This window comes from Cyprinus carpio, chromosome A24 (genome assembly GCF_018340385.1).
Source record: "Cyprinus carpio isolate SPL01 chromosome A24, ASM1834038v1, whole genome shotgun sequence".
NCBI lineage: Eukaryota > Metazoa > Chordata > Actinopteri > Cypriniformes > Cyprinidae > Cyprinus > Cyprinus carpio.
In genome coordinates this window covers 20,192,410-20,204,141 of record NC_056595.1, presented here as the reverse complement: position 1 = coordinate 20,204,141, position 11,732 = coordinate 20,192,410, and the positions used below count along the sequence as shown (strand labels likewise).

Sequence of the window (11,732 nt, the reverse complement as noted above, 5' to 3'; positions counted from 1 at the left end):
GCTTATTATAAGGCATCCAAGAAGGCTGTGCAAGACAAAAGAATAAATATAAACATTATGTATTATTTTTTCTTTTATTATTAAGACTAATACATAATGTTTATATATACACATTTTAAATATTTATATATATATCATATACAGTATATATATAATCACCCACCCACACACACATCATAATATTAAAAAAACAACCAACCAAAAAAAACCTAATAATTTAAACAATATATATATATATATATATATATAGTATATATCTTATATACATACAAACATCTAATACATATAGTGTAATATGTTCATATATATATATATGATCTCTAATATATATAATATATATATATATATCTATATATATATATAGACAGTAAAAACCGTTTTATGTATAAATTTATACCACATATATTATCTATTAATAGTAATTTTATTTAATTATGTGTGTATATACACACAGACCCGCCTAATTAACAAAAGAACAAAAACAACTCTAGTATGTATTTTTATTAAATTATATATGTATATGTTTGTAGGCATGTGTATAATGTGTGTGTGTATTATATTGATATATATATATATATATATCTAATATATATATATATATATCTATATATATATATATATATATAAATCTATATGTGCTGTAATACTGAAACAGTATATTTGTGGGTAGGATTTTTAGAATTTAGCTATTCTTATTATTATTATATTATTATTCTTATTATGATTATTATTATAGTACCAGTACAGTACAGTAGTTTGTTTATTTACTCCAGTTGGGGTTGGTTTTCTGATCTAGGATTCCGTGACGTTTGCTCTCCGTGGGTTCTCCGCTGAGGTGGGATTCAGAGCGGAGCGCAGCGCGCATGCGCTGAAGAGAGAGGTATGGTTGAAAACTCGAGGTCCATCGCGCTCAGCAGAAGAGGAGCAGCACAACTAAATGTGACTTATCTAAGCATCATCATCATCACATCTGCGCCTCCGGGAGACAAAGAAGAGACGAACTCTAAAGGAGCAAACAGCGCGATCAGAGCCTCCCGGAGTGATATGATATCATTATTATTATATCTCTCGACGTGACGACTGTTTGTCTGCCTCTAATGTTTCCAACCCACTGAGACCAGGGGGATTTTTCCTTCTTTTGTTCTTTGCTTTTTTTTATTGACTATTAATAAAATCAGCCAAAACGAATAAATACGGGTCATTATGGTTTTTGTTAACACTGCATAATAGAAGAGGGTTGAATTGCTTGTGCGCGCAGTTCTTGCTGTGGATTTTATGTGCTGTGGACGGTGAGGAGCAGCAATTCAGTGTGGAGGTAAGAGATCCACAGAAGAGACGATGTTTGATTTCAACTCACCATCTCTGTACACACGCATAAACTGCGCTGGATTGAGCCATTTTGTATGCAAACTAATAATGCACTTTACCGATTCCAGCTTTGCACGTCTCATCTCTGTAGCAACACAACACATGAAAGTTTATCAAATGACAACAATGCTACAGAATGCAAATGAATGGCTTGCATTGTTATTCCTGAGACTTGGTAAATGTTTACTATTATGGATTACAACAAGATAGAATATTTATGATTTATACAGCAACTTATTAATGAAATCAATGATAAAACGCTAATGTATCACACAAGAAGGGATCACAGTCTAAATAGTGTTCAGGTTACAGTGCAGTTGCTTAGTAAATAAAAAGCAGCATGCAACTTATGTTGTGAGGCAAATTCACTTTTGTGAATATTATCACTTTTGTCATGCATAACATGCTGTTGCTACTTAAATCTATAGCTAGGCTAATTAATTCAAAAACGTAGTGAAGTGCTTGTTTTATTTGCCCCCATGACTTATTATGTGACCACAATAAGTGTTGCTTCAGAGGAAAGAGGACTGCAGTTCATACACTTCTATAATTCTGGTCCAAAAACAGCTTGCATGTTTTGTTTTCCTGCTGTTTTGGACACACACACACCACACACACACACACACACACACACACTGAGGTTTGTTCTGCTGGCACAATCTGATTCACCAAAGGGTGGAATAAATCAACCTCGACATGACTTGATATCCGGCCAGTAACCAAAGAAGTCAACCTGTCATTACAGCCTAAACATTGTAACAGTAAACATGCTGTTACAGTTCAGCTTTTCATTTTTTATTAGAAATGCAGGGGCATTTCATGCAAAGCAGCAAAGAAAGCTTTTGCCCTTTGAAACGTGCCAACATTATAAAAGTCCGCTGTGAATTTACAGTCGGTCAGAAGTTATGCTCAAATGAGACAGCTGTTTGTGTTGTTTGGAATAGTGAAGTGTGTTCAGGATAAAGTTTTTCTCAAGAGCTGGATGATGTTGCAGAGGCAGACCGCCTGTTTATGAGCTTGACAGTTGTGTCAGATGCCCTTTATTTCTTTAAGGAGCCTAAAATCTGCGGCAAAGCAAACAATAGCTTGAGAAACTTTAAATTTTCATCCTGACAACCGTTATTCTTTCTGTCTCTCGGAAGACTGCTATTTTAGACCCTTTGAGATTAGAGGCTTTCTCAGGACAGCAGCAATTCCATGACATTTTACAGAACCATGTATTTAAGCATCCCATTGTATAAATTAGTATTTTGAGATAACTCAATGAGAAGCAAAGCAGAATACAGAATATATTAATCAAATCAACTTGATACAAACTTCTTCACTTGACTGACTTGGATTTCTTCTAAAAAAAAATAAAAGTTCTTTATCGCCATTTGGTTCCATAAAGAACTTTTAACATCCATGGAAACCTTCCATTCTACAAAAGGATACCAGAAAAGTGTTCTTCAGATTATTAAAATGTCTTCATACTGCACTCTTATTACACTTACTGTATTACATTCTACACTCTTACTGAACCATTTTTACGTTCCTAAAAAGAACCTTTTAGTGAACGGTTCATAAAATAACCTTTTTTTTTTTCTTAGTGAAGATTTAATAATCTTAACAACATTTTCCACTATAAAGAACATTTTGTAAATTGGATAGGTTCTATGGTTCTATGGATGTTAAATGTTCTTTGTGGAACCATACAGTAGATGCCAGTTTATTTTTAAATGTACACTCTTAAAAATAAAGCTTCCAAAAAAAACATACTTTCACAGCCATGCTACAGAAGAACCATTTTTGGCTCTCCAAAGAACCTTTCAGGGAACAGAACCATTTCTAGAGCATTTCAATAATCTGAATAACCTTTTTCCCACCATAAAGAACGAATGCAGTGGAAAGTTTCCAAGGATGTTAAAGGTTCTTCATGGAGCCATGGATGCCGATAAAGAACCTTTATTTTTAAGAGTGAAAGAAAATTGTTCTTCTTAGCTGCAGAAACTAAGGATAGTTCACTTAAAAAATTAAAATTCAGTCATCATTTACTCACTAAAACCAATAGACTGTACACAAAATTTGCCCATACAATGAAAGCCAATGGTGCTATATTTTTAGACTTCAACATTCTTCATAATATCTTCCTTGAAGTCATTCAAGTTTGGAACTACATGAGTGCAAGTAAACGATGGAAGATCTTTGATTTTAGGTGAAACTGTCCCTTTGAGAAAGCCTTGTGTGACTCTACATTCAATCTGTCAGGGTAGAAGAGCATCAAACAGACAGACAGAATGCATTTTCCACTTGTCTGATGTTATAAAAGGACACTGATGTTTTGGCTTATATGCTGTGCTGGTGTGGCAGTGGCAGAGGGTTATATTGGAAGCTTCCTGTGCACACAAATCCATTGGTTTTAAAGGGATAGGACTTGTCTCTGTCTTTCTAAATGACAGATCTGTAGTTTAACCTTAATCTGTCCTGGTTTTGATGGCGATGACATTATGACCGTCTCTGTTGGACTGAGGTCAGGAGCTGATTGGTTACTGGGCCACAGCATCGCCTGAATGTCCTGCCTTCCTTGCAGTTCCACATGATTAACACTGTTTTACCAGACACATTAAACTATTTTTATTGTATTATGGTTCAATATTTATTCAAACGTACACTGTACGCACTCAGTACAGTAGAGAAGGTCTCTCTCTCTTGCTCGCTTTCTGTGTGTGTGTGTGTGTGTTTTGGAGAAAGACATTATTAATAGTATGTGACAGACAGACAAAAGAGGGATTTAACTAGTGTGCGGCGAAGGCAGTGAGGTGTGTTAAAAACGAAACCATTGACAAACTATCTGGTCTTTCAGAAAGCCAAATTATTAAAAGCTGACAATGGACATGTAATCTTTTCTTGGCAGTTCTCGCGCGCTCCATACATATTGCTCTCTGGAGGTCTTTATGAGGCTTTCAGGTGAAGAATGGCCTCCCAGAACCAGCTGAGGAATTATCTCCCGGGGACACAACTGATTTATTTTTTAATTAAAAAGTATGATTTATTAAATGGAAAAAGTTGTATTTATATAAATCCTTTGGATTATGGAGGCGTTATTTCATTCATTGTATAGATTCAGGTCATCATGTCTTACGAAAACGCATGCAGCAAGCTGTTAAACAGCAACAGCGCTGTCAGTCTACAAAAAAACGTCACTGTGAACAGATAAAGCTCTGTCACACCATTCTTTGTCACTCAACTGAAAATGAACAGTTTTAAACTGATTCAGACAAATTTAACAAATTGATGCTACATCGAAAAATCTTTTTCAAAGATATAGATTTAAAAGCCCTCATACTTGAGAGTCATAACAACAGGAAGGATCGTCATCTTAAAAATGTCATTGCAAATATTTAATATATTGCCCAGCCCTAATTGTATGCCAGTGTTTTGGGGTTAAAAAATACGTTGTGAGTCTTCCATGAACACTTTTGAGTGATGATGCAAATGAATCACTGTATCCGAGTTAATAGATTCATAGAAATGGAGAGTTTGAACTGATTCAAGTAGATGAATTGAATAGAAACTGATGCTACTTTGAAAAATCGGCACACTTAAAACTGTTCTAAATTTCTCATACCTGATGATCCTTCCTTGACTCTAATCTCAAATATTTCATAACTATTCATTATATTGCCCAGCCCTAAATATACACCAGCATTTTGAGGTTCATCAAATCAATTCATTTGAACTGATCCCTTTAAATGAATTGAAACAAATCTGACTAATATAATACTAATACTAAAATATTTCAAATATATTCAAAATATCACCCATCCTTTATTGTATGCCATTGTTTTGGGTTGAATATTAGGCCTATATTTAGCTAATCTGCTCTAAGTATCAGGTGCCAAATCAAATTATTCAGAGACATGCTTTTGGGTTTGTCACACTCATACAAGCCACTTGCACCTACATATTCTCTCACTCTCGGCTCTCAATGCAACACACAGCTTCAAAGAGAAAATGCAATGCGCAACCCATCCCATAAGCCCTTCGCTTGAACTTATATGTGTACTAGAGGCAGTGAGGTTGCATCCTGCTGAGCGTAGAGTCCGTGACGGCCCAACTGAATGGGTTCAGTTCTGTCTTTCTTACTGCCCGACAGATTTGATCACAAGAACCCTATGAATAATGGAGCCATTTGACGAGGCCGGTTTTGTTCCTAAGTACAACATTGAAGTTTCTTTTGGCAGCTCATGAATGAACAGAAGTTCAAATGTTTATTAGAATGCTCCCTTTGTCTTTCCATCTGTGTGTTTATGCTTTTGCAGTGTTTCTGAGCGCAGCTTTCTGTCTTGAGGCCTACTGAGGACATTAGCAGACTGTTGACCTTTCACCAGCTCTTTTTTTTGTTAACAGTTGTTGCATTTATGCACAATGTCATCCTATGCATTTGCATTTTTGTGCAATCGTCAATGCATGCATGCGTTCTGTTCATACATTGTCTCATCATATGCACTTCCAGGTGAGATTGTAGTGCTCTGTGCTTCATGTACTGTAGCATGTTGTGCATCTCTGAAGTCAGTTTGGCTCTTTTCGGCAAGCAGATATTCACTGTGGAGGGGACGACACATCCATCTGTTTATCTGTCCTGCAAAAACCGAGTGCACCAGCGCAACCCAAATGCATGGTTCTCTCTGTATGCAATGTCTATTTCTAGCTTTCTTTCTCTCCGGACGTTATTTTCTTTCTTTTTTGTCTCACTCGCGCCGTCTCTTGCTGTTTTCCTTGGCGTAATACTGGTGTGCCGAAAGAGACTGTTGCTCTTCAATCTTTAATGGCACGGGTGATTGCTGTTGTTGAACAGACGCACATGACATTATTGGCTCTCTTGAGATCTTCAGGGTTTTCTATTGATACCATAGGGACCTGGAAAAATGTCCTTGCAGCTCAATCCAGTGTTGACTTGATGCCAAGCTCACTTCTACATGGCACAGACACTGACTATAATATAAATAAAAATGCAGTTTCTACAAAACCTGACTCTTGAAAATGACTTTTGTTGGTGTAACCTAAGGTTGCCAGGTCACATTAAATTGAAATAAATCAAAATCTTTCAAAATCAATCACATTTTACATTGTACTATATATTCAAAATATACAACAAATAATACAATCACAAATTGTGAACTGCAAATCTCAAGAAAACAGATTTCTCCCCATATTTTAAAATAATATTTTATTAATTTTGTAAATACTATACACAAAACACACACACACACATACAGTTTTTTAATATATTAATGTAAATTCTGATTACTGTGCATTAATGTTTTACTGAATTTTTTGTAAATCTTATATACACTACTGTTCAAATGTTACACATAAAATGGATCAAAAGTGACAGTAAAGATTTATTTTTTCAAATGAACTTCTTTTAAACTTTCTATAATATAAGAAAAAAAGACACTGGTAATTTTCTGGCAGGACATTATAGTTTATAATAAGTATTAAACATCATATTAAATATTAAGCAGCACAACTATTTTCAACATGGATCATAATAAGAAATATGTGCAGTACATTTAAATATTGTGAAAATACTGTATTGCACAATGCAATGTACTTGACCTACCATTTCAAGTGCTGACAAATGAAATACAAGCAAAACCACAGTTTACATCTAAGTCACGTTTCATTCATCTTCTGAAAAGTTGAAACACAAGATGTTTCACACCCGATTGGATTAAAAATGCTAAATGAATGCAGTCACTGAATTAAATATGCAACATAATAAACAACAATTTAGGATACCATAAGATTTGTTGCATACTGAGCAATAGGCATTATGCTAGTACTCAATTCTGAATGTAGCAACAAGCACAAAGCTCTCTCTGGAGAGAATGAACTGTGAATGAATGAAAATGTTTTGTTTGGAACTGGGTTGAGAGGTTAAAAGCGTGCTAGATCTGTTAGAGAACTGTGACATTCTCTGACATTTGGCCAAAACAGTCGGTAGCGGCTGATGGAGGGCATGAGATGGAGGGGGTAGCCATGGAGATCCCATGTGCGATATGATGATTTGGTATGTATCCGGATGAATAATTTAGTGCGTGTGAAAACCGATACCAGAGAGCAATAGCCTATACCCACACACACTTACACTCACTTAAGCACAAGTCACAGCTCAGCTAAAACAGACAGCAGTTACGCACCATTGTGTGAAAGGTCCGTTTTTAATATAAGCTGAGCTATGTGCTTAGAAACACACACATATATTATATACGTATATATAGAGGCAGCAAAACAGTTATGGCAACTCAAATTGCATGCTGGGATGAAGGTTAAATCACATATTAAAATGCACGAGTCTTGTAAAACTTTCTGAACGAGCCGTAATGATCAATTTTAATATTCTGGAAAAGTTCTGAGTTCTAGCTTCACTTGGAATTTCTAAAGTAGTGACTGTTTTCAAACAGGTTTCCTTGTCTGTCATTGGTAAAACAAAAAGATAGCCTCGCCCAAAGTGTTGCTGTTGCTGGGCAGGTCGAGATCCTTTAAATTTTTTTTGAAAGCACCACAGATCCAAACATCAGAACTTCTAAAGATGCACAGTGGATTTCACAGGATGGAATCTGAAGTTATGTTTGACTAGCTAAACTCAACAGTCACTTATTTATCTGTGATCTATACTCCATCTGCATGTGTTGCCATGGTCACATCTTCTCTCTGAGGGTGTTTCATTGCTAATGAAGCGCTCGGACGGCCTTTAGGGTTCAGCTTTGATGTTTCTATGAGGCTAATTAGGCCTTGTTTGGCTTATTAGCTAGTGATCCATGAAAGCACATCAGCTCTGAAAGTTCACTGGCGTGGTTTAGCAATCAGATTGCAGCGTCAGGTTCGCCACGGCCTAAATCATATCATGTGTGACGTTTGTTTGACCTTTTTGGAGTTCAACAATTGCTACAGTATGTCCCAGTGTGGTTATTTTATAACTGTTGTTATTTTATAGTTTTATAACAAAAACTAAAATTATTAAAAATGTAAAGTTTGTGTAAAATATAAAAATTAGAAGTTCAAATATTTTATTTTATTAAAATGTAAATATTAGTTTAAAAAACTTTAAACAAAAATTAAAAATATTGATTTGGCAACTAACTGAAACAAAATAAAAAGAAAAATCTATTTAAATAAAAATTATTTAAAGATAAATGGAAATATTAAAAAAAGAGAAACTAACATTAAAATACAAAAAAAAAAAAAATCCCAATTTAAAGTATTAATAAATACTTTAATAGTATATAAATAATACTAAAATAACACTATTATGTTCAAAACAGAATACTAAAATTTGCACAATATATACTATGTACTATTCTAAAAAAAAAAATAATAATAATAAAAAAAAATAAACAATTGCAAGCAATGTTTTAATCAAATATACATTTTTTCATTATATTATAGATATTCTAGTGACCAAATATGTTTTTGAGGCTAAAAGTGTGCAATACTACAAAATAGGAATTTCAGACATCATTTTTTTCATGTGAATGGCTCATGAAAAAAGTGCCTATGAGGAAGAAGACAGCAAGCAGCTCACATACTTCCAGAAAATAAACAAAGAAACAACAGTTAGCTAACAGTTTTCAGCAAAAAAAATGTAAATAAAATAAAATAAAATAAAATAAAATAAAATAAAATAAAATAATAAGAAGAAGAAATGATCAGGGTTGGGAGGCTAAATGGTTAAATATCTGGGCTTTTAACTTAAAGCTTGTAGCCCAAAGTGTCTTTCAGCAAGAAACTTGAGTAAAAAAAAAAAAAGTACAGTAAAGTGCTTTTGACAACAGCATCTGCCAAGTAAATAAATGTCAATCTCACCAAAATACACCTGTAGGCCCAAAGCCCTTTGTTCATTTGGCACACAGTCCACATCCAAGCAGCCAATGTATCTTGTATCCAGGTTGTGGTTTTTAATGGCCTCAATTTTCTTGAAGCTGCACCAAACATGCTAAGTGTTCCCAAATCCAAAAGCACCTCAGAAAACTCTCTCTCCCTCTAGAGTCCCCTGGGGTAACTTCAGTCCTCATGAAACCTCTTCCCTGTCTTAAAGGCACACTCACGTAGAATAGATACGGCAAAAGTCATACACCTGCCCACATCATTGAATAGTCAATAGCTCAGATCATTCTGATATTTTTTCTACTTAAATAACATGAATGTATCTGTCTACTGTATTAAATGTATTTCTGCTCTGATATGAAGTGATCGACAGAGAGGTTGACCTGCTGTTTGGAGCTCAGCTGTCTATCATGAGCAGATAAAAGAGAGCATATTTCACAGGAAAGCTGAAAGAATAAGTGATTTTAGACACAGGGAACACAAGGATGAACCTAAAGAGCCAAACGCTCTCTTTACCTCTTTCCAGAGGTTTCTTCTTCCTCGCTAATTATATTTGGAAGTTTAGATGCCAGGTAGTATACCATAAATCTCATACTATGGCATAAGAGTGGTGAAGTTCTTGGGATGACTGCAAAAAGCTGATGGCTCATAAGAAGATAAAATAATTATTAATCACATAATTTCCGACAAGTCTACAATGCATAATGCAAAAGGGATTCTGTCTAAAATGGTAAATAAAATTATATAATAATAAAATTATAAAATAATAAAAATTTTATAAAATATTTTAGATAGTATTTTTTATGTTATAAAATTATAATAATAATAATAATATAATAATAATAATAATAATTAATAATAATTGTTTTTTCTCGTAAAATGCCCTCCCAAAAATAATTGTAAAATTCTGGTAAATAAATAAATTAAATTAAATTGCATTAAATTAAGCTTTAAACATTATATTATATTATATTATATTATATTATATTATATTATATTATATTATATTATATTATATTATATTATATTATATTATATTATATTATATTATATTATAAATAATTATACACAATATTGCCTCTGAAAACAGGCTTCAGAAAGCAGAATATAAAAATAATTATGTCAAAATCTGTAAAATAAATAAATTAAATTGAATGGCATTAAATTTTAAACTTTAAATATGCATGTATTATCAATAATAATAATAATACACAATATTTCTCTTATCTTGTGTGTGTCCACTACAAGGGTAGGGAAAATAATATCTACCCAAATAAGCTATTTAGGCATTATTTAGTCAAGTTCAGTGGTTCGTAATTTCTGTTCCACTACTGGAACTAAAAAAAAAAAAAAAAAAAAAAGATTTTAACAAAGTTTCCATTGGTTTGGACAAACAAATAGTCCAACTACACTGGTTAAGCCAATGTTGTTTTGGCTACACCAATCAGGCCTTTCAAACAAACAGATTGAAATTCCATTTGGTCCCATTAGTGGCACAGAAATGGCATGCTTCACTTTTAAGGTTACTGGTTTAAATAAGACAGCATTTCTAAAACCTTGCCAATTCTTAACACAATAACACACCATACCTCCCACAGATTAAGTTGAGGTTCACTGTGTTTGTTTATACTCATGGTTTTTGCCAGGATTTGAGGTCTTTTGCAACCTTTGGGGTTTGGTTGAGGTTTTGAAACAAAGCTTGAAAACAGTTGGTCATTCTTCTTTCTGGAAAAAAAAAAAAGTCCCTCAGCACCCTAAACAAATAGAGGAATGTGAACTGTTGGGTGTAGACACTCTACACCCAACAGTTCACATTCCTCTGCAATCGAATAATAGCAACTCTGCACAATGGCGCCTACAAAAATGTGACACATTTGCTGCTCTGGTTTGGTTTCCTCACTCACTTCAGGTCTGTACATTATGCAACACCTCATCATATATGTGTCTGTAAACCCGAACCACTATAGATCCCCTTGGATCCCATTCCAACATCAAATTCGGTTGCGGTTTTTATTCATGAAGTCTGACTTTCAGTGCCAAACACCTGTGCCAGTTAAAAGCATGATTCCTGTGCAGGGAAAAAAATCTGAAGATAACAGATCAGTGTTTAGCTAACAGCATGCTGTGAGTGAGTGCAAATACAGGATATTTTAACACAGCGTTACACTTTCCTGACCAGACATACCATCAGCTGGGGTGAAGGTCAACCAGTAGGAATTCTGTGAGGAAATTCTGAATTAAATTGCCTAATTGGCAGGTCTATATGTGTTATATATATTTTAGCTGACCCTAGATCAGATATTGCTCTTTCTTCATTCAAGAGTTCAAGAGTTCTTCATTCAAGTATGGACATTATACTAAAATTAATTTATAGAGAGAAAAAAGAGAAACAAATGTTAAGTTTAAAAAACTTAAGATGAATGTGAATAGCAAATTTGATCATTCAGTCTTGGAAAAATTTGATGAGAAATGTTTAAGTTCATATTGAAATC

The 11,732-nt window shown here is 34.0% G+C and overlaps 1 protein-coding gene across 2 annotated transcripts in view; it reads left to right on the top strand.

Moving 5' to 3' along the window:
- Positions 1–1,160: 1,160 nt before the first annotated feature.
- The window catches only part of LOC109066121 (matrix metalloproteinase-16-like), a 52,857-nt gene continuing 42,285 nt past the window's right edge, over positions 1,161–11,732 (top strand). For both annotated transcript variants that reach the window (XM_042714583.1, XM_042714582.1), the window contains exon 1: positions 1,161–1,315. The gene's annotated coding sequence lies outside the window, so the exon portion shown is untranslated. The remainder of the gene's footprint in view (positions 1,316–11,732) is intronic.